Source organism: Pinus tabuliformis, chromosome Q (genome assembly GCF_031772625.1).
Source record: "Pinus tabuliformis cultivar Carrire ecotype Pingquan chromosome Q, CPIR1, whole genome shotgun sequence".
Classification (NCBI taxonomy): domain Eukaryota; kingdom Viridiplantae; phylum Streptophyta; class Pinopsida; order Pinales; family Pinaceae; genus Pinus; species Pinus tabuliformis.
This window is the reverse complement of record NC_142296.1, coordinates 361,700,996-361,725,423: the sequence shown is the minus strand read 5'-3', so window position 1 is coordinate 361,725,423 and position 24,428 is coordinate 361,700,996. Positions and strand designations below refer to the sequence as shown.

The following is a 24,428-nucleotide window of genomic DNA, read 5'->3' as shown; positions in this document are numbered from 1 at the left end:
TTGCCTACCACTATGAAAGAATTTGACGGAAGAGAATTCATACTCTATGGCATTATAAATAACTTACCCATGGAATTAGAAGGTAAAACAATTGATGTCGAGGTAGAAGTCATTGATGCTGAACTAGACTAAAACCTTTTACTAGTTCAGAGCTGGACTTACGCCATGTTTATAATGGTCTCTTCATTATTTTGGATGATATTATTTCCCCACCAAGGGAGGATAATTAAATTAGACCAATTGGTTTTTTACACTTCTGATCCAAATACCACTGGTTGTTCAAGTCAATATTATTTCATCAAGCACTTCAGAATCATATGATCCCTGGATAATGCCTACTCAATCAAAATTGACCAATTACAACGAATGAATGCCTTTGAGCCTAATGGAATTAGCTTATGAAGCTATTAAATTGGCCTCTAAACTTATTACTGAACCAAATGACCAAGTGAACGCGGTCATTGATGAGTATTCTTAGTCATCCTGGTTGGTATCTATTTCATCTCTTGATCCTTTCGACGATGTGATTCCTACAGATGGAAGTATCTTGGAGGATATGAAATCTAAAGAAATGCCTTGGGATGATTATCATCATTGTTCTTCCTTTCTTCCCAACCTAGAGACTATTGAGAATAAATTTTCTGATTTGTTTTCACCTGAGATTGTGGATAACCCTGCATTCCCTATATTAATTTACGAATCTACATTTGAAAAGAATTTATAAATCATATCTACTATTGTTGCAATTGATATCTCAGTAAAACCAGAAATTATTGAGAATGTTCACATACGAGCCACTTGTTTTATGGAAGAAGTTCAAACTTACAAGGCCCTATTCCAATAATTCCAAGATATATTCGCGTGGACGTATGAGGAAATTATCAGAATCAACCCAAGTGTTGTTTTCCATGAAATTGAAACTTATCCAGATGAAAGCCTATTTGATAAATATTACGTCTAGTACATCCGTGGAAAGCTGCTACTATCAAGGCTGAAGTTGGAAAAATTTGGAAAGATGGTTTTATATATCCTTTTCCATTAACTGACTGGGTATCGAATATCATCCCAGTTACAAAGAAACAAGGTAACATTAGAGTGTGTGTGTGTTGTTTATAGCGATATTTATGGAGCTTGTCTAAAAGGAAATTATCCAAATCCTTTCATTGACCATATCGTCGATGATTGTGCCGGGAATGAAATATTTTCATTTATGGACGAATTTTCAAGATATAATCAAATAAACATACTCCCTTTTGATCAACATAAAACCACTTTTATCTTCACGTGGGGAACTTTTTATTATCAAAAGCATCCTTTTGGTCTTAAAAATGTTGATGCAACTTTCCAAAGAGCAATACCCTATGCGTTTCATGACATCAAACATATCATTCAACCTTATATTGATGAGTTTTCTTTTCACTCTAAGAATGTGAGCCATATTTCTATGATGCAGACATTAAAAAACAAATGTCTTTTTTTGTGTGGAATCTGGTCGACTCTTAGGTTTCATTGTATCCAAGGAAGGGATCTACGTTGATCCATTGAAGGTTCATGCCATACTTAATTTACCTGCTGCCTCTAACCTATGTCAACTCCAAAGTTTGCAGAGGAAGGAATTTTTTCTACATCGCTTCGTACCTAATTATGCTGAGCTTACTAAAGGATTTACCTTATTGTTGAAAAAATGGGTTCCCTTTCTTTGGGATGACATAGCCCAAAAATATTTCGATGCTTTGAAAGACATGTTGACTCACACACTTTTGTTACACCCCCTTGAATATCATTAGGATTATTTTTTTATACTTTACTGTATCAGAAGATACTATTGCTATGGTATTGGTTCAATAAGATGATTTAGACGATGAACATTTACCATTTGAGTAGGAACCTTACCACTTCCGAAATTAAGTCCTCGCATATGGAAAAATTGGCCTTGGCAGCTGTTGAAGTTGTTTAGAGATTTCGTCACTATATAATGTTACGCAAACCATAGTGGTTTTTTATTGTAACCCCATGATTTTCAATCTCTCATGGAAATTTCTTGGGGTAAAGTATTCCAAATGGATCATTATTCTATAGTAATTTCATTTAGAATTTGTCAAATCCAAATCAAAGAAATCACTTCTGTTTGCTGAACAAATATGTGACCTTCCCAATGTTGAAACAAAAACCGTGGTAGAGGATTCTATTCCCAATGAGTATCTATTTCTTATCAGTTTGATAGATCCTTTATATGGAGATATTATTGTTTATCTCCAAACTCAAACTTTTAGGCCCGAATTGTATTGTACTGAACGTCGTCGTATTTAGTACCAATCTCAACAACACAATATTATTGGTGATACACTTTGTTGTCATAGTGCCGATTTAATTTTGCATCAATGTTTAAAGAATGAGGAAGCCAAAAGAGATTTGAATGAATGTCACTTTGGAGCATGTGGCGGGAATATGTCAGGGTATGAAATTGCCCAGAAAATATTGTGCACTGGATATTTCTTGTGGTCCAGAACTGTCATTATTGTATATGGAAGACTGTATTCTTGTGGTCTAGAATGTCATGTGTGTCAATTGTATAACCGAAAAATGTGAGCCCCTCCTGCTCCTCTTCATCCAGTGGTTTCCGTCAGTCCCTTTGCTGAATGGGGCATCAATTTCATTACATGTAAATCTCACTCGGCTGAGGGGAATGGGTATCCTAGCTGTGGATTATTTTCCAAAATGGGTCGAGGCGATGCCTACATATAAGGATGATGGTGAAAATCATGCCCTATTTGTATTCAATCATTTGATTTCTAGGTTCGGTGTACCACAAGCCATTCTCACTAGCCATGGCATGCACTTTCGAAATATTATGATGTCCAATCTTACTGCCATGTTGGGTCTACGTCACAATATTTCAACTCCCTATTATTCATAGGCCAATGGCCAAGTAGAGGTCGTGAATTTTTTTTAACCATTATTATTCAATGGATGATAGGAATTTAGAAGAGGACTTGAAATCTTATGCTCTTCTCAACATTATGGGAATACCATACCTCAACAAAAACTCTAACTGGTTTTACATCCTTTCAAATTGTTTATGGACTGGAAGCGGTGTTACCTATTGAATGCGAGATCCCATTGCTTAAGCTAGCTATTGAATTTATCCCTACTACTTCGACAGAGGAAGAACATTTTTTATATTCAACACGTCGATATGAGACTCGTCATGATGCCACTGGGCTAGCGAGGCTCATACGAAACATATCAAAGCATAATTTGATGAAAGCATTAATCCTCCTATGTTTTCAGAAGGTGACTTGGTCCTACTTTATGATCAATATCATGATAAGCTAGGAGCCATAAAATTCGCACCCATGTGGCATGGTCCTTATATTGTAAAGTGTGCACTTGCAAAAGGTGCCTATGAGCTAGTTGACTATGATGGGATTCATCTATCCAAGCCCAAAAATGGGTTTTATCTGAAAATTTACTATGCCTAGGTTCCTGCATGCGTACTTTGTACATATTGTATTTTAGTTTTTGGTGTGTTTCGTGTTCTTATCTAGTGTTTCACTTGGTTTGCATATGTCATTGGATTCTTCACCTTATATCGACTTTGCTGATGGTGATATCCTTAGTACTCAGAATCTCTTATCTACTGCTTGGGAAATTTTCACGCCTAATGATGAGTTATTGAGTTTACATGGGATATGTTTGGATTGTGCAACTAACAACATCGCAAAATATAGCACAATATTAGAGCTATTATATGACACCATCACTTTTGGTATTCGTAGGTTGGTTGTTAGACTTGACTCTCAACTCATAATTTTATAACTAAGTAGGGTTTATTCCATCAGAAGTCCATCGATGTTAAGGATGTTTTTAAGAGTCTATCTCTTGGAAAGAAATTTTGATTATATTGAATATCAACACATTCCAAGACATTTAAATACACTGACAAATACATTAGCAAATCATGTTTTAGATACACATTTATGACATTTATAAAAAGCATAGAAGCATAAACTGTAAATAGCTAAGATAAAGATAGATAGGTTCATATATATATATATATATATATATATATATATATAAAGTTTACAAAAGAGTTTATACATCAAAATTTTATTCAAGACACATGAGGCTTTCAAGCCTTTATTTTTCCAATGACATCAAAGCATAAAAAAATTAGCCTAAACTTCCTAAACCCTAGGCATGGGGGCACTCATGATAACAAACTATGACTTTGAAAACACATCCAAATAATCGACATAACTGTGAAGGAACTCACACAATGTGCCTCTAGTAATGAAGTGGAATATCATCAATCTCAGAGTGTTAGGTCCATATACTACTAGTGTATGCCCCTTATAGTTATTGTTAGTGTAGCCCCTGTTGTTATTGTTAGTGTAGCCCCTATTGTTATTGTTGTGCCCATGTAACCCTCATGTTATTAGTGTTGTTCCCCATAGAAGCCCACTATTGTTATTTTTGTGCCCTTACATTATTATTGTTATGTAGGCTCTGATTATATTGTGACCCCTTAGACTCCTATATATACCAAAGAGGTCTTATCATTTGTATCATCCAATAATTGTTCATTTATGTGATGTAAAGGAGGTTTCCCCTTCGAAGAGGCTATTTATCAAGTCGTTCATCTATATTTTCTTCTATTTTGTGAGTTGGTTGGATAACATTTGGTATCAGAGCTTTGGATTTTAGGGTTTCACTCCTTCAAACAAGTCATCTTGGAATTTTTGCTATCAATTTGTTTATATGAGGATTCATATGATGAAATTGAAACCACGTGGATAAAAAATATTAGTGAACTTCATGTACAAATTTCAGGTCTTGTTTTGCTATAATTTCGGAGATATGATTCGAGGGAGTTAGGGTTTTTGTAGGATCCATAATTAAATTTAAACATGTGACCTAGGGACAATTGTCATAAATATCTATCCGAGCATCATATTTGAATTTCATAAAAATAAGATGAAAGAAAATGGATAGTAGTTTTTTGGGTATCATTTGCAGAGCGAAAGGTCAAAATAGTGACACGTGGAACTCCGTACAAGTTCACCTTACTGAACCAGTCTATAATGAGATCATCGTGGGTGATTGGGCATAACTCTTACTTGAAGAATGCAATATCAGTCTGAATTGTGGGGTTGTAAAGAAGACTCAGAGAGATACCATAGGATTTAATTTCAGACCTTGGAGATCCGAAATTGCAGAGATATAACCGTTTCAATATCGAGCTCCAAAAAAGCAAGAAAAAGGTGTGTATTTGTTTTAAATTTTGCATAACTTTTGTTTGAAAAATCAGTTTGAAGTGATTCAAAGGGCATAGTAAAATGTATATATCATTGTTTGATTCCAAAATGCCTCAAAATAAAAAAATGGACACACCTAGTAAGCAGCCAAAAATCTCTTCTATTACACATGAAGAAGAGGAAGAAATGCAACATGATATATCAAAATTATGTGACCAAGTGCAACAAATTTTGCTCTCGCAAAGAGAAAACAAAAATGAATTGGAAGATAAGATGGATGGTTTGAAGAATGGTTTAAAAGAAAACATGGAAGGTTTGAATGATGGATTAAAAGAAAACATGGAAGGTTTGAAGGAAGATTTGATAAAGTTGCTACAATAAATGCTTCCTAATGGCGAAAAGGTATTCCTGAAACTCAGGATGAGGACAAAAAGAATATGAATTATGATTTTATAGACTCCAATGTTGGGTTTAAGAACCACCACATTCCAAATATCGATATGAGGAAGTTTGACGGCAAGGATCCGGTAACATGGATACTACAAATGGAGAAATATTTTGATCTCAATGATGTGCAGACACTCAAAAGGTACACATTGCATCTTTATATTTAGAACCCAATAAATTTGTATGATATCGATGGATTTGTTCTCGTAAACCACTTGTCACTTGGTTAGTGTTTACAGAGGAAATGATAATACATTATGAGGATACAAAAAGCAACACGTTCTTTAGCCAATTGATAAATCTCAAAGAAAATGGTTCAATGGTGGAGCACATTGAGAACTTCCAAAAATTGAATATAAAGGTAATTTATATTCCAAAGGAGCATAAGGTTGATGTATTCATAGGGAATTTTAAGGATAACATCCAACATGAGGTTCGCCTTTAGGAACCTGATTCATTGGAGAAGGAATTCAGGGTGACAAAAAAAGTTGAAAGAAAAATTATAGCAACAAGTAAGTCTACCACTCACAACTATAAATATGGAAGTGATGGTGCTCCTAGCCTTTAAAAACCTACAAGGTTGACACCAAAAAAGTTGGAGGAAAAAAGAGCAAAAGGAATTTGTTACAATTTCGATAGAAAATACACTAAAGGTCGTATTTGTACTGAGAATAAATTATTCTACATAGATTGTGAAGGGGAGGAAGAAAAGGAACGAGAAACATAAGAAGAGGAGAATATACACTAGGAACCAACCCCAGAGAAAGAAGAAATGAATTTGACCATATATTGTAATGCATTGGTAGGAATTACCACTTCTAAAACTCTCATGATAGAAGGATATATTAAGAAGAAAAAGGTAATATTGTTGATTGATTCAGGTAATACCAATAATTTTATTCATTGTAAGATAGTTAAAGAATTGAATTGCTTCCTATATCCAACACCAGAGTGTCAAGTGATGGTTGCAAATGGAGGAACTATAAATTTCTCTAGAAAGTGACATAATATCAAGCTAACCATGGGGGAATATGTATTGAATATTCCAATGCTTTCCATTCCAATGGGCGATGTTGATGTTGTACTAGGATTCTAATGGTTACAATCTTTGGGGATGATAGATTTTAATTTTCAAGAACTTTTCTTGAAGTTTTTTTGGGAAGGAAAGGAAGTTGAATTAAGCGGTATCGCAGGGAAACCAGGAAAGATAATTAGATTGTTAGGTCCTTATAATACTAGTTTTACCCATTATTGTTATTATAGCAACCCCCTTATTATATAGTTGTGCCCATTTAGTCCCCATATTGTTATTATTGTGCCCCATAGAAGCCCACTATTGTTATTGTTGTGCCCTTACATTATTATTGTTATGTTGGTTCTGATTATATTATGACACCTTAGACTCCTATACATAAAAAGGAGGTCTTGTCATTTGTATCATCCAAGAATGGTTCATTTGTGTAATGTAAAGGAGGTTGCCCCTAGAAGAGGCTGAATTCTAAGGCATTTATCTTTCTTTTCTATCCTTTTGTGAGATGGTTTCATAACATTTGGTATCAGAGCTTTGGATTTTAGGGTTTCGTTGCACCAAACAGGTCATTGTGGAATTTTTTCTATAACTTTTTTTTTTTGTTGCGACGTTTCAGAAGCTAAAACAAAAACCCATTTGAGTCGAAATTGCTCTGAAACTTGAGTTCAAATTTAATATCTTATCTCACTATATTTTCAGAGATATGATCTGAGGATGTTAGGGTTTTTGCAAGCTCCAGAATTCCATCTCAAACAGGTCATTATGGGATTTTTGCTATAATTTGTTTTCTACAAAGGTTCAAACTCTAAAATTAAAACCTATTTGAGCTGAAATCGTGGTGAAGCTCAGACCCGAATTTCAAATCTTGTTTCGTTATATTTTCGGAGATACAGTCCAAGACATTTAGGGTTTCTGTAGGCTCCCAAATTACATCCCAAACAGGTGACCTAGGGAAAATCGTCATAACTTTCTCTCTGAGCATCAAATTGAAATTTCATACGAAGATACAAAAAGAGGAAGGACTGTACTTTTCGTTGTATTTTTCAGGTCCGAAGGTCGAAACAATAACCCATGACACTTCGTACAATTTCTCTCTACTTAAAAAGTATATAAGAAGGTCATTGTGGGAGACTAGGCATAAATATTTCTTAGAGAATCCAATTTTGATTAGACTGGTGGCAGTGGAAAGAGGACGCAAAGGGCTACTACATATCACAATTTCAGACCTTGGAGATTCGAAATTACATAGTTACAGTCGTTTCAAGATCGAGCTCCTAAAATCAAGAAAAGGCAATATGAGGAAGTTTGATGGTAAGGATCCGGTAAATTGGATACTACATATGGAACAATATTTTGATCTACATGATGTACAACTGTTACAAAAGGTACATATTGCATCTTTATATTTAGAATCGAATCAATTTTTATGGTATAAAGGACTTTGTTCTCGTAAACCACTTGTCACGTGGTCAATTTTCACGGAGGAAATGATAACACATTATGAGGATACAAAGAGAAATACCTTCTTTAGCCAATTGATAAATCTCAAACAAAAGGGTTCAATGGAAGAGCACATTGAGGACTTTAAAAAATTGAATATAAGGGTAAATGATATTCCAGAGAAGCAGAGGATTGATGTCTTCATAGGGACTTTAAAAGATAACATCCAACATGAGGTTCGCCTTTGGGAACCTGATTCATTGGAGAAGGCATACAGGTTGGCAAGAAAAGTGGAAAGCAAAATTATGGCAACAAGGAAGTCTACCCCTCACAACTATAAATATGGAAGTGTTGTTTCTCCTAGCCTTTCACAACATACAAGGTTGACACCACAACAATTGGAAGAAAAAAGAGAAAAAGGGATTTGTTACAATTGTGATAGAAAATACATTAAAGGTCATAAGTGTGCTAAGAAGAAATTATTTTACATAGATTGTGAAGAGGAGGAAGAAAAGGATCAAGAAATGTCAAAAGAAGAGGGTATACACCAGGAACCAACCCTAGAGAAAGAAGAAATTATTCCAACCATATCTTGTAAAGTATTGGCAACAATCACCACTCCTCAAACTCTCAAGATAGAAGGATATATCAAGAAGAAAAGTGTTCAAGAAGTGAAAGATCAAATCGAGCATCAAGAAATGAATCCGACCATATCTTGTAATGCATTGGCAGAAACTACCACTCAAACTCTCAATATAGAAGGACAAATCAAGAAGAAAAAGGTTCAAGCAGTGAAAGATCACATCAAGCATCAACACCAAGTTCTCCAACTTTTAATGGATAACGCCACTTTGGTGCAGAATCAAATGAAACAACATGCGGATCAACATTGCAATGAAAGAAGTTTTGATGTAGGCGATCGGGTATTTTTACGGCTACATCCATACAAACAAATGTCCCTTAAGAAATCTATTTATGAGAAGGAAATTTTGGCAATACTACATGCACTTAAGAAATGGTGACCTTACCTAATGAGAAGACACTTCAAGGTAAAAATGGATCATAATAGTCTTAAATACTTTTTAGAACAAGATTATCTTCAGAAGAACATAAAAAATGGGTCACGGATATGTTGGGTTATGACTTTGAAATCATCTACAAAAAAGGGAAGCAAAATGTTGTTTCAGATGCACTCTCAGGAAAGATGAGAATGTGGAAGCATTGTTTTGTGTTATTTCTATTATACAACCAGATTGGATAAATGAAGCAAGGGATGAATGGAAGAATGACAAAGAAGTGTGGCCACTCATTCAAAAGTTGTAGAAGATCCTAGTTCAAATAATATTGCCAGAACTTGACAAGGAGGGAAAAATCATATTGGAACCTGAAGCAGTCACATAAACTAGAAATCATCAGCTATGAAATCGACCAATTTCAGAGTATCTCATTAAGTGGAAGAACTTACCCGCTGAATATTCCACATGGGAGGATGAGAATTTTATACATAAGCATACATAACTACTCAAATGTTGAGGACAACACTTTTTGAAGGAGAGGGGCATGTTAGGTCCCTATACTACTATTGTTACCCCTTATTATTATTATAGCAACCCCCTTATTATATTGTTGTGCCCATGTAGTCCCCATATTGTTATTATTGTGCCCCATAGAAGCCCACTGTTGTTATTGTTGTGCCCTTACATTATTATTGTTATGTCGGCTCTGATTATATTATGACACCTTAGAATCTTATATATATATAAAGGAGGTCTTGTCATTTGTATCATTCAAGAATGGTTCATTTTTGTACTGTAAAGGAGGTTTCCCCCTCGAAGAGGCTGAATTCTAAGGTGTTTATCTTTTTTTTCTATATTTTTTTGATCTGGTTTCATAACATAGATATAATGGCATGACAAATCTTCTAAAGAAATAACAATGAGGCATAATTGCACAATTATGCTCACTAGAGGCTCAAACATCGAAATCATCTAAGTCTTCAGATCTCCAAAAAGTCTTGGATAATCATTCCAAAGTATTTGAGACTCCCAAATGCCTCCCACCTATTCGTGGTCATGATCATTCTATTCATTTTATTCCAGGAAGTGTTCCTCCAAACATTAGACCTTACAAATATCCCTATGCCCAAAAGAGTGAAATTGAATGTATGGTTGCAGAAACGCTAGAGGTTGTTACAATTCAACCTAGTAAAAGTTATTTCTTTGCTCCCATAGTATTGGCTCACAAGAAGGATGGATCATGGCGTATGTGTCCAGATTATAGGGAGCTCAACAAGCTCACTATTAAAGATAAATTTCCCATTCATGTCATTTATGAATTATTGGATGAATTACATGCAACAATTTACTTCACCATGCTGGATCTTCATTCAGGATATCATCAAATTAGAATGAAGACTGAAGACATTCCAAAAACAACATTCATAACTCATGAGGGTCATTATGAATTTTTGGTCATGCCTTTTGGCCTTACTAATGCACCTTACGCATTTCAAGGCTAGATGAATTCCATTTTCAAACCCTTAGAAAATTTGTGTTAGTATTTTTTGATGATATACTAATCTACAACAAGTCTTGGAAGGATCATGTTCAACATGTTGAAATGGTGCTCAAACTATTGGAGGATAAACAATTATATGCAAAATCCTCCAAATGTTTATTTGGAGTACAAGAGGTTGAATATTTGGGTCATATTGTATCTCATGAGGGTTTTAAGGTATACCCTAACAAAATTAAAGCCATTAAGGAATGGAAAATCCCCACAACCATAAAGAATCATTGAGGATTTCTTGGGTTGACAAGGTATTATTACAAGTTTGTTAAGAATTATGGGAGAGTAACAACACCTCTAACAATATTACTGAAGAAAGATGCATTTTCTTGCACTCCAGAAACAACTAAGGCCTTTGAACATCTTAAAGAGGCAATGTGCCAAGCACTGGTCTTAGCTATGCCAGACTTCACAAAAACATTTATTGTGGAATGTGATGCCTTAGGAAATGGAATTGGTGCTATTTTAATGAAAGAAGGAAGACCCATTGCTTTTGAAAGTTTTCCAATCAAAGGAAAGTATTTACACAAACCTATTTATGAGAAGGAAATGTTGGAAATACTAATGCAATAAAGCGATGGTGACCTTACCTAATGGGAAGACACTTCAAGGTAAATTTTTTTTATGATAGTATTAAATACTTTTTGGAACAAATATTATCTTCAGAAGAGAAACAAAAATGGGTCACAAAGATGTTGGGCTATGACATTGAAATCATCTATAAAAACGGGAAGAAAAATGTTGTTACAGATGAACTCCTAATAAAGTGTTAAAGTCACATGGAATGTAAACAAGAAAGATGGATGATAAACATTGAATGCATTATTATTGACATAATATACATTTATAGTACATTTGTGTGACCGTTGGGTTCCGCATCCCAAGGTCTTTTGGAATCTCGTGGTTGTTCACATTCTACACCAACCCATAGAGGATTAGCTCCAACATTCCCCCCCTTAATCCGAAGAAGTATGTATGAGTCCAAGAAGAGAGTTGTAACACAAAATGTGCAAAAACATGCATGGTATCACTAGGATGAATGTGCTCTCTGAAATGTTGGTATAAGGGGGGTGGTCTAAGGATGATCACCAACACTGGAACTCTTAGTGTAGTTCCTGGAACTCTTCCAAGTTTAGCATAAAGCTCAGGTCTTCTGCTAGAGGAAGTGCTCCTAATGTTTTGAAGAGGGAAACCTTCAACCATGAAAGGGAGGTCTCACTCCACATAAAAGGGAGAACCTAAACCAAAAAAGGGAGGTCTCAACCTATGATGGTTTAAGGATTACCACCAACTCTCGAATGCTTAACGAAATTCCTGGAACTCTTCCAAAACTGGAAGCTGAAGTCTTCTGCTAGAGGAAGTTTCCCCAATTCTTTGAAGAGGTATCACCCACTGAAGGCATGCTCAGGGGCATCTTTGTCTCTGACTACAACTTTGAATTTGGTATGGCAGGTTATGGCTCAGGCTTGCTTGATGTGGCTTTGAAGCTTGTAGATGATCATCACTTCCCCCCCTGTCAGATACAAGGTGAGATGATGGAGAAAAATCAACTGCAAGACTGTTCAATATTCGAGAACAAATCCTGTTGTATGAGCAAAATATCTTCTTGGTTGTTGAAGCCCATTACCAAGAAGCGATCCATCCAAGATGAATCTTTGTTCTAGAAGGAGGCTTGTTTTTGAAGAATATGTTTGAAGAATGACTAGTTTTATGATAGTGCTTACATGGATGAAGATAAAAACAATGATATTTCAGATGGCCAAATAGGTCATAGTGTTGGAATTTCAAAATTTGTTGTTGTTGTTATGGAAGAAGAGAAGAATATGGAACATCTAAAGGTGAAATATCATTAAGGAATCTAACACTTTGAAACTGAATGGGCTTTGAGTAATATGGAATATGAAAGGAAACCTCTTTATCATACCCAAGACCATTTTTGTGCTTGTTGTGTACAAGCTCTTCCCAAGGTTTGATGATCGACTTGGGAAGTGCAGAATGAATTTTTGAATCTGCATGTACAACTGCTGCTTCATTGGGTACTAAATCTGAATGAAATTCAACAATATTGACTTGCTGCTGATGGGAGTTTATCTCAATGTTCTGAACATAATGGTGCTTATGATGTTGTAGCTCTTCTTGTTGTAGTTTTGTCTCAAGCTACAAAAACTCAATATTCTCCTGTACATTTTGGAGACAAATTTTAATATTGGAAAGAGAGGTTTTGTTGATCTTAACCATCTCATCAATAGTGGAATGTATTAAATTATTCAGTAGTTTCAATACATCATCCATTTGATCCATTTCAAACCAATGTAATCAGAGAAATGATGTTATGTTCAACCACAAATTGACCTATAAAATGATAAAAAGCTGCAACTATTAGATGAGTAGCAGGATACCAATATCACTAAGTCACTGTAGTAGACAACCCGGTACTAATTTCAACGCAGCAAATGAATCGTTGCTTTAATGTGCTTACTGCTCAAACTACTCACACAATGCAAAAGAAGAGCCAGTCTTCTACTTTCTTTGCAAATGAAATTTGTCTGATAGTTCTAGAGCCTACTTACAAAACATCTTTTCATTCAAGATTCACAAATTCAATATTATTTATAACTAAGTATGCATAGATATGACACACACCAAAGACGACATTGATAATCTGATTAATAGCATCTGCAATAGACCGAGTTCTGGCACCTAATCTCATTAGCTCATCAAAGCTATCTCTGGCTGAAAGAGTAGTTGTGTCCAACATGTACTCACATCACAAGAATTCATCAATGCACAAAGCTTTCGAGGGAGTATACACGGTCTTCAAAACTCCGTACATAACTCAATGCATATGCCATATATATTCAACATGCTATATTTAGACAATGCACATGCTTCTACGAATTTGAATTGAGACCAATGTGATACAACTCATATATAAGCATGCTCACTATCATGCACAATTTTCATCCAAGAAACATGTAATCTTTACAAGAATCTACTTGATAGATATTGTTCAGTTGGAAATATTAGTGAAGAGAATTGGCAATTAGTTGCTACCGCAGTATTGTTTCTGGCAGCCAAGTATGAGGAAGTTTGGCCTCCAATGAAAACTAGATTTGGAGAGCGTAGATTCACACTTTTAGAAATAATGCTAACAGAACAAGCAATTCTGAAGGCACAATTTGAGTTTGGGAGAATTGGAAACGAGATACTCCCCAACATTTATCGCTGCAACTGCTGAGAAGAAACTTTCGGTGGTTGTCCCGACAATCACAGGATTCCGAAGGTGAGCTCAGTTACAGAGTCTGAAAATCACCCTCATTCTGCAATGCGTAATCTTCAAAAGTAGACCAACTGTGAATTGGGGCTCCTGAGCTTCTACGCCGCTTGCTGAGAGTCCACTAGGGCACCACCCTTTGAAAATCGCGAGATTTCTTGTAGAGAATAGAGAGCGGCTCCAAAAAATAAAGAAAACTTAGACCAAAAGATAGGCGTACAAACTGACCGCCAAGGACAGAAATCTGAATTGTTACGCACCATTCAACACATCATTCCCACCAAACCGTCATGCGTAGGATTTCATTCAACACACTGATTTCCAAGTTCCAACCAAGGCTCATGGTTCAGGCCAGCGTTTAAACTAGGACAACTTCAACGCATTTCTAAAGACGACTTCACAAGTTGGCTTCACAACAGAGAATTAACAAAGGGAGGCACAATGAAGATAGAATGCACTCCAAATTGGTTAGACTCCTCACACATATGTCATGAGATCAAGCCCATCATTAAACTTGGGAAGAGAGGTCAAGACTTTGGAGGGATGATTGTTATAATGCATGAAGAATATAAATGATCCTTTCCAAAACAATCAGGTGCCAGGCACATCTGACAGAAAAATGAGTGTTTCTGAGTGGAGACAGAGAGGAGTAACTCATAGTGAAGGGAATGTTAGGTAGCCATTGAGGCAGAGTTGCACTTTTGCAATGGTAGTGACCATTTATTTGACCTGTAAACCCTCACAAAAATAGTCTTAGACATATATACGTTGGGTGCATAGTTAGGGAAAGATGAAATAAAAATGGTATAGGAGTAGTTCTAGGAAATCCAATGGCCAAGCAATATGTTATAACGTATACTCTGCCATACGTTATGAGAGCTTCTTCTGTAGCAACCATTGGAGGAGCATAATACAAGCGAAAATGGCGGGATCAAGGCGAAGGTATAAGAAATTGAGACCTAAAGTGCAGGTCGGTCTTCCAAGGGTTAAGTCGTGTGTTTTCAAGCTCGCCTTTAGTGTTCCTCCAAAGCTCAGAGAACTGACAAGTGGAAAGTGGGATGAGATTGGCACTGTTATTCGAAACTATCGTTTGTTTGGGGTGGCCTCTAATCCAAATTTGATTGGGGCAGTAAGCCATTGTGAGAACATTGTTGAGGTTGAAAGCTTGCTGAATCTACCCAATGAAGACAATGGCGAAATTAAGGACCCTGAGTTTTAATCAGAGTGGCGTAGAGAACTCATCTTGAGTTTAGCTGAGATGACATTCAAAAGTGCAACACTAATAGCATAAAATTGATGGATATAATGTCAGAGTCAGGCAACAATAAAATAGGCAGGGTAGCAAGATGACCAGAAATGCAGCATAATTGTTAGGTAATGAAAGGCCACAAAAACCAGTGGCTCAAATTTAAGCAGGGTAGGAATACGCTTGAAGCTCTGATACCATGTTAAAGTCACATGGAATGTAAACAGAAAAGATGGATGATAAACATTGAATGAATTATTATTGACATGATATACATTTATAGTACATTTATGTGACCGTTGGGTTCCACATCCCAAGGTCTCTTGGACTCTCGTGGCTATTCACATTCTACACCAACCCATAGAGGATTAGCTGTCCAACATAAAGGATGAGGATATGGAAGCATTTTTTTATGCCATTTCTATTATCCAACCTAATTGGATAACAGAAGCAAGGGATGAATGGAATAATGACGAATAAGTGTGGACACTCATTCAAAAGTTACAACAAGATCCCATCATATCTGATACATTTAGCTGGAAAAATGATTCATTATGATACAAAGATCGCTTATATATTTGTAATAATTCGTGACTCAAGCAAAAAATTATTTTGGAATTGTACACGTCCCCCTTAGGATGACACTCAATATTTTTAAAAACTTACCACAGGGTCAAGAAGGATCTTTTTTAGGATGACCTTAAATTTGATATTCAGAAGTTTGCAGTAGAATGTTTTGTTTTCCAATAAAATAAAGTTGAGACAATTAAGACCCCGAGTCTGTTACAACCTTTAGCCATTCCAATTCAGTGTTGGGAGGAGGTCTCAATGGATTTTATCAAAGGTTTACCCAAGTCTGAAGGAAAGAGTGTCATCATCATGGTGGTAATTGATAAACATACCAAGTATGCACACTTTTGTGCATTATCTCATCTTTTTAAAGCCAGTAAAATTGCTACTACATTTATGGAAACAATTCAATGCTACATGGAAACCCAAATATTATTGTAAGCGACAGAGATCCCATTTTAACTGGAAATTTCTGGACAAAAATATTTTCTTGTCTTGGTACTCAATTAGCTCATAACTCATCTTATCATCCTCAACTTGACGGGAAAAATGAGATAGTGAAAAAATGTTTGGAAGGATATATTCGTTGCTTTGTATCTGATAAACAAACACAATTGGTCAATTATTTACCTCTAGCTGAATGGTGGCATAACACTTCCTTCCATACTGCAGCAAAAATGATCCCATTTATGGCACTTTATGGATATACTCCACCATCCATCACATCATCTTTAAGAGAAAATTATAAGGTTCAAGTAGTGGAAGATCACATCGAACATCAACAAGAAGTTCTCCAACGCTTAAAGGATAATCTCACTTTGGCGCAAAATCAAATGAAACAATAGGCAGATCAACATCGCAGTGAAATAAGTTTTGATGTAGGCGACTAGGTATTTTTACGGCTACAACCATAGAAACAAATGTACCTCAAGCAAGCTAAGAAGGATTATCACCCAAGTACTATGGTCGTTACAAGGTGTTGCAAAATATTGGTACTATGGCATACAAATTGGAGCTACATGCATATTCCTGAGTACACCCAGTTTTCCGTGTTTCATTCTTAAAGAAGGTTATCTGTGACGAGCTCCTAGTTCAAACAATGTTTTCAAAACTTGAGGAAGAAGAAAAAAAACATATTTGATTCTGGAGCAGTCATGGAAACAAGAACTCGAAAACTACGAAATCGATTAATTTCAGAGTATCTCATTAAGTGGAAGAACTTACCTGTTGAAGATTTCACATGGGAGGATGAAAATTTTATGCAAAAGCATCCAAAACTACTCAAGTGTTGAGGACAACACTTTTTTGAAGGAGAGAGGCATGTTAGGTCCCTATACTACTAGTGTATTCCCCTTATTATTATTTTTAGTGTATCCCCTATTGTTATTATTGTGCCCATGTATCCCCCATGTTATTATGGTTGTGCCCTTACATTATTATTGTTATGTAGGCTCTAATTATATTGTGAACCCTTAAACTCTTATATATACCAAGGAGGTCTTATCATTTGTATAATCCAATAATTGTTCATTTATGTGATGTAAAGGAGGCTGAACCCTCAAATAGGTTGTTTCTCAAGTTGTTCATCTATCTTTTCTTCTATTTTGTGAGTTGGTTGCATAACATAGAGTCGGGAATGCCTGTGTAAGTCCCTCCACTTTCAACTCCAACTCTGCAAGTGTCTCAACAACCTCTAAGTTATGTTCTCCAACCTCTACCTCTTGTTGGCCCCACCTCTAGGCAAGGGGCATCCCAACTGGTCTTGCAAGTATGATGTCTACATAATATTCGAATGTTAGTCTTGATACACTTAAAAAAAAAAAAAAAATTCAAAAAAAAAAAACAAATTTTTCTACTTGACTCGTCCCATTGCATACCTGGTGGGACGACGAGATTTGGATCTCCTCTAAAGTTGGTTTGTACATAGGTATAGTCCTTGAGCATAAAAATATGTCAATGAATCCACCTGAATAAATGAGGAGTGATTGACATTAGTTTCTTGCCACCATGGTGGTCCATTAGGTCAACCCACCTCCTAATGCAAAGATATCTAGGTTGAGGAGGATCTACATCTACATTCTGTGACTGGAATATTGGTAACCGTACTAAAAAAAACTTACCAAGATAGAGCCATACCCAAATTGATTCAACCTACCTATCCTACAATTCATTAGCTTCTCTTTCATGTTTCTTAGCAAGGCCTCACACTAGTTAAATAAGCTTGGCTCCATACACTTAATAGCATACTACATCTGAGATTTTGAAGCTACATGAAGAGTTGTGCTCTCAACTACTCATGACATAGTAAACAATATGGTTTTCAAATCAAGGTCTACTACATATTTGATCTCAATATTTCAACTACTTGATTAATGATATCCTTGGTTGCAATATCGAGAAATGTAATAATAAGTGGTTTTACCACCAACACGATGGCTAGTTAACTAAATCCTATTCCCTCTCTTGGACAATCTAGTTAAAAAGTAGATGTTTTCTACTTCAATTGCAAGGGAATGGGAACCAATGTGAAAGCATCGTTCATTGGATTTCCATGCCCTTACCAAGAAATATAAGAGCTCTGATTGAGCTCTCATGCCAAGGGTCAAGAAGAATTTGGCCAAACCACACTGTCGTAGGGCCAACATTGTATTTAGGTCATTTGCTACTATGAGATCATAATTTTCATGCTCTTTTTCTCTCCATCAATCACCATGGTGGATTTAAAACCTGTTGAAAGTTGAAGAGGAAAACATTAGATCACAAATAAATCATATTTTGAGTTAATTCCATGAGAAAATTTAAATTTTTGATGCATTTTTCAGTCATCACACCTTTTTTTTTAATAGAGGAATGCCATTGCACTTTTCATCTTCGAACCCACAGTCATTGCGGGTCCAAAGAGGAAACTCGCAATGATCCCTCAACACAACCTAGGTTGCTTAACAAGCTTAAAATCAAAATTTTCACTGTTAAAATAAAAAAATTGAACCTTAAAAGTGAAGAGAAAGAAAACAGTTATTAGCTAGAAGAAACGACACAGAAAATCATTGATTAGATTGGTCTCAATTTGCTCCAGAAGTTTGAAGGTAAAAATGAGTTTTTTAGCTCTGAAATTGGTAAAAATGAAATGGTTAAAATAAATTAACTTTTTGGGTTTTATAGAAAATCAAATTATTTTTAATTACTATTTTTACTTATATTTTCCTAAAATAGTCAAAATTGAACCCTTTTATCATTTTTTCAAGTAGATTTGATGATTTTTGGTTTCAGTGTGTAGTAAACCGATCAAAATGTTGAAATATAATGTAATGGCATGAGTATACTTTATCACTTTTTATGTATCATTAAAAATGAACGAAAAAGTGACCTCTGGAGTCTTTTTTAAGTTCTTTTTAGACTCCCAGCACAAAAATATTACCAAGTACACTTGTTTCGTTCGTGCTCGTAAAATTTTAAGAAGAAACGTCTATGTAATATAAATCTACCCCTTTTATAGACTATGTAGACTATTTGTGAAAAATATATACTTTGATCAATCATGGTCCAAAGAGTTCCGCCTTGTATTATTTTACACTTTTTCAGGCTTGGGGGACTTAATTTACGAAAAAGAACGTTATGCATTTTCCTTTTCATTTTTTTTTCAAACCTTATAAATGTGAGAAAGAAGTCAAGTTAACCATTCATTGGACTCATAGAATGTAAACAATGTAGGACTCATCAATCATGTTGCGACCAAACCACTCCTTCGCAAGGTTCGTTAAAAATACTTCGAAGGACTTATCCGAAGGATAAGCTTAAACTACAAGCATATTTCATTCTCTTCAAGCTTGTGTAAAAAAATAAAGAGGTACTTTGCAGTAATCGTGGGGGGAAATGAGAAAGGAACATTTATCTTTTGTATTATGTAAAGGCAATATGTTTCTCTTGAACATGACACCCCATCACTTTTCATGTTAGGGCTGGGAAATCTATTAGCCTCTCAGTTGATCATACCTCATTGAAAGTATTCATATTAGTCTCTAGTCCTATTTTGAGTCAAATTCTACAAATTCAAAATTTCGTGTCACCACTATGTTCAAGAGAAGTCCAACTGCAGTCAAAATTACTTTGCAATCTTTTCCTTCAATCACATTTGTCGTCCTTGATTCAGTCTTGAATTACTCAAAATTTGTTCTTCAAAACTCAAAACATGTTTAGTGTCATAGGCCCTCCAACGACAGGTCCCTTCTTATCAACTTCAACTCATTATACCGGAAGTTGATCTAGAGGCCTCCCTTGCTACCTTGGAGCCTGCATGCCTTAATGGAAGGTTTCTCACTTCCAACAATAGGTTCTCATGATTGGCCTTCGATTAGATGATTCTATGGGTGTTCAAGCTAAAAACATTTATTCATTCCATGTAGATTGTACTTGATTACCTTGAGAACCATTTTCATTATTGGTGGTTTCTCTCACATCTATTAATGATCTTCATCATCGACCGATAATTAGATGGTATCCACCATGTTTAACTTCAGGACATTCATTCACATGGTAATATTCATAATTTGGATGGATTGATAGAAGATGAAGGCCTTATATCTTGACTATATATCGAGGTTGCATGGAGTTCTAAATATTCATGATTGTAAAATGGATCCATATTTGATGGCTACGTCCATACTGAGTCTGTTATTGACATGGATCTTTGTACATTTTTGTACTTATTCTTTGAGATACTTCTACTTTGAGTATGGGAATGCCTACCTTAGTGATGATAATGATATTGCACTGTAATCCATTTGATTTTTGATTTGTAGGTCTTTGAAAAATGGTTCCTTGATCCTTTCCTTTGCATGTTAAAGCACTTTGACCATCATACCAGTTTTGACTTTGTACTTTATGGGGAAATATGTTATACATCAATTTTTCACTCTTATGCAAATGATACCAAATCCAGGTCTTACATGATCAGATGAACTATGATTATAAGTCCCCTTGAAAGATGGAAGAACTACCTTTAAATGGTGTATAAGAATATTGGATTAAATGTCCAAAAAACCCTAATTTTGAAGGACATCGCAGGAACTTTGTTTACAAGCTTCTATGAAACATGATTGCATAGTATATACATAGTGATGTCATTGAGATTTTGCCAATGTTAAGGTCATGATGATCTTCTTACTAAGGTAAAAAATAAAAATAAAATGAAGATTACTTTTCTAGAAGCATGGTGGTTGGTATCTAATCCAAATTGGTTGAGATTGAGCTCGAGCTCCCCATATCCCGAACCTCCTTCTATAGTGGATCCATCCCACTCATTGTGGATCTCTCTCCTCCCTTCATGGATATAAATTCCACTCCTTCTTATAAGTACAATGCCTTCAAAGAGAGTTTGGTTGCCATTTTAGACCTTTGAACTTACCTACATGATGCTCAAATTTCCACTGGAGTTCTTTTCATTTCAAAGGCTTGGGTTGAGGAGCATTGTAAGGAGACTCCAACATCAAGGAACTTGGTTGTAAATCTCCTTCTCTTTATCATTAATAAAAATATTTGTTTCTTTCCCAAATGCATGTGTTATTTATTGCAAGGCTCCTTGATCTCTTACATTGTTTATGATTGAATATTTGATATATGTTATGATTTGATCTCTTGTTTGTTTTTTCTTTGCAGGTCTCCTCTTGGAGCATTAAGGGATAAATGATGGAATCTACAAAAGAAAATAGCGAGGGTCATCAATGAGAATTTCGTGAAATGGTATGAGTCTTTACATCCTCTTATATCTGTGACTCAGTCATAAACTAGGGAATTTTTGCATTTATTTGTTTGTTTGTTTCTAGGATTGGTTTCCAAGCCTAGGAAGATATTGTTATGTCTGCAAAACGAGATTTGTCCGCCTAGCAGTAGGGCCACCCTGTTTCATTCATCGTTACTCTAAGTGATATGAAGTTAAGGGTTTCTAAAGCAAAGAAGAGAGCATTGAGATATGCATCAAACCTATTCATATATATATATATATATATATATATAGACTTGTGTTGGGGTCAATGAGACCATTTTTTAGGTCTGAATATAGCATAGTCCAAATACACCTTGCAAGGGGAATATATGTAGGCATATTATGGGTAAACATTGACCATAAAGGGAGATTGTGTCTGAGAAAGAAACTACAACAAGGGGCTAAGAAAATATGCATATTTATTGTCCAATTCCCTTGCAAAGGGTGGAAATGATCTAGAAACTATACTAAGTGTTGGATGCTAAAGACCTTGAATTTTTGGTCAAGTTTGGATTTTTCTATAGCTTTCTATACATTTCACACTGTAGGAACAGCAAGGGATGTAACACTAATTGTGCTCTTAGTCACTTATGCTCTTACAGTTACATATTTTATCATGGTGGCAGGGTAGTATGGCAATAGATTGTTAGTAACCCATGTGTCTGTTATGCTCTGGTACTATGTTTAAAAATTAAGTAAATTTGAATTAGAAATCCCTATGATGCGCTGAATGCCAATATGGGAAAAAAATTGAAGGACCTTAATAAATGAAAAACATTCTTCTTATCTCCTAGTTTAACAAAAAATGGGTCCTTATTTTAAGAAAACATTTTAGAAATTTTTAGTATGTGTAAAATGACAACCTGCACATTGGAGTAATAGATCCAATTATGTTTTAAACAACATTGACTTCACCAGTTGGGCTACTTTATATGGGGTTGGAAGGTCATCGCCTTATTTCCCATAACAAACTCCCATCAGGCTTCCTCTTGTTAGCTCTGAGAAAATGTAACAACAACAATTCTACCCAAGTTAAAGGCTAAAAGAGCAGTTCAACCTATTTCAAAACCATGCCAAAGAAACTATATGATAGATGAAAAGATGAACACCACATATTTTTGAGATGCTTCATTTACAATATAGGGAAATTAATAGCATGTGTAGCATATTTTATATATCTTCAAATAGATATTATAATATTGTGTGATGTAACTCCTAGATCACAAAGGACCTTTCAAAAAAGCATAAAATATTTAAAGGTGTCTATAGGTAGTAACTTGGTAATAGACCCTGTTCACTGGTAAACCATGCTAGCCATTGAGCTTGTCGGTACCAAAATAAAGGTCATAGACATACATTCCCCTAACATATTACAAAGAGGAAATAAGAAGCAAAAATGAATACACATACAAACAATAGATAAAACAACGAAATCTAGAGGATAAACAGAGAATGTTTCACAATAAATGCAGATAATGAAGTTTATAGTATGTATAGATAATGAAATTTTCCATTGAGGAGAAACCTATCTTAGCTATAATGTATCTACTCTATATTCCTTTTATGCATTTCCTATGCCTCTACGTTAGTTACAATAGGAATCATTCATGTTACTAATTTGCATATTTTGTCATAATGTATCTATAATATATATTCCTTTTATGCATTTCCTCTACCTCTACGTTAGTTACAATAGGAATCATTCATGTTACTAATTTGCATATTTTGTCATAATGTATCTATATTCCTTTTATGCATTTCCTATGCCTCTACATTAGGTACAATAGGAATCCTTTGGTTACAACTTTTCATATAAATGCCAATAATAAGTATAACAGCTTCTTACAACAGTTCCTTTCCTACATCCTCTTTTCGCTTGAAGGAGAATGGTGAATGACTTAGTTATCTATCTATCATCTTCATTTGTGTGCACACAACAAATGGCAACCTTTGAGGCAAAGGAAATAGTCCATTAAATCACTAAATAAAAAAATGATTTAAAATAGCTCCAAAACTTATTGAATAATCTAATTTGGCATTTTGGCTTAGAATGTGTTGGTTCTCAAATTGTTCCAGTGACAAAGAAAAATTTAAGAAGACATTTACTGAGGATAACAATCTTCCCACTTTAGGTTGAAGACTGGCCCTCTCCAACCACAGGGGTATTCTCCGTGTTTAATAATATTTATATAGATTTTTATATGGTAGTGAATAAATATAGCTAGATATAAATAAAAGAATGTTAAATATAAGAATGGTGGTAAGGCTTACAATATGTGAAACTTATTAAATAAATAAATCATTAATGACTAAAAATGAAAATTCCAAATATGCATCATGATCCATACCTAATACATGGTTAGAAATGGAATTAAAATTAGAATAAAAATGAAATAGAAATAAGAAGAGTTAGAACATGTTAGATTATATACATCCAATTGGAATGTGTAGTAAAATCATATGATATCATGTACCCTTATCATTTCAACCTGCAATAAGTCAATTAGAATGATGACTTAATTATTTCTAAATGATATATATTTGAGAAATATTAAATCGATAGTATACATGAAAGAATAAAAAGGTGATCATGTCATATCATTCTTAATTAGTCATGTATGCTAGTAAAATAAGATGAAGTAAAAGAACAAAAATGTAAAATAAATAAGAAAAATAAAACGAAAGATGATTGGTATGTATTAGTATTCAAATTAAATGTGCAAGGGAATCATAGATATCATGTATCAATATGATTCCTACCTGCAACATGTCACTCAAATATGATTTAAACCCTTTAAATAATATATATTAAAGAAGCATTAAATCAACTTATG

At 34.9% G+C, this 24,428-nt stretch overlaps 1 pseudogene; it reads right to left on the bottom strand.

The window, feature by feature from the left end:
- LOC149219665 (glucan endo-1,3-beta-glucosidase 13-like) overlaps positions 1–24,428 on the bottom strand; it is a 103,264-nt pseudogene that overhangs the window by 37,425 nt on the left and 41,411 nt on the right.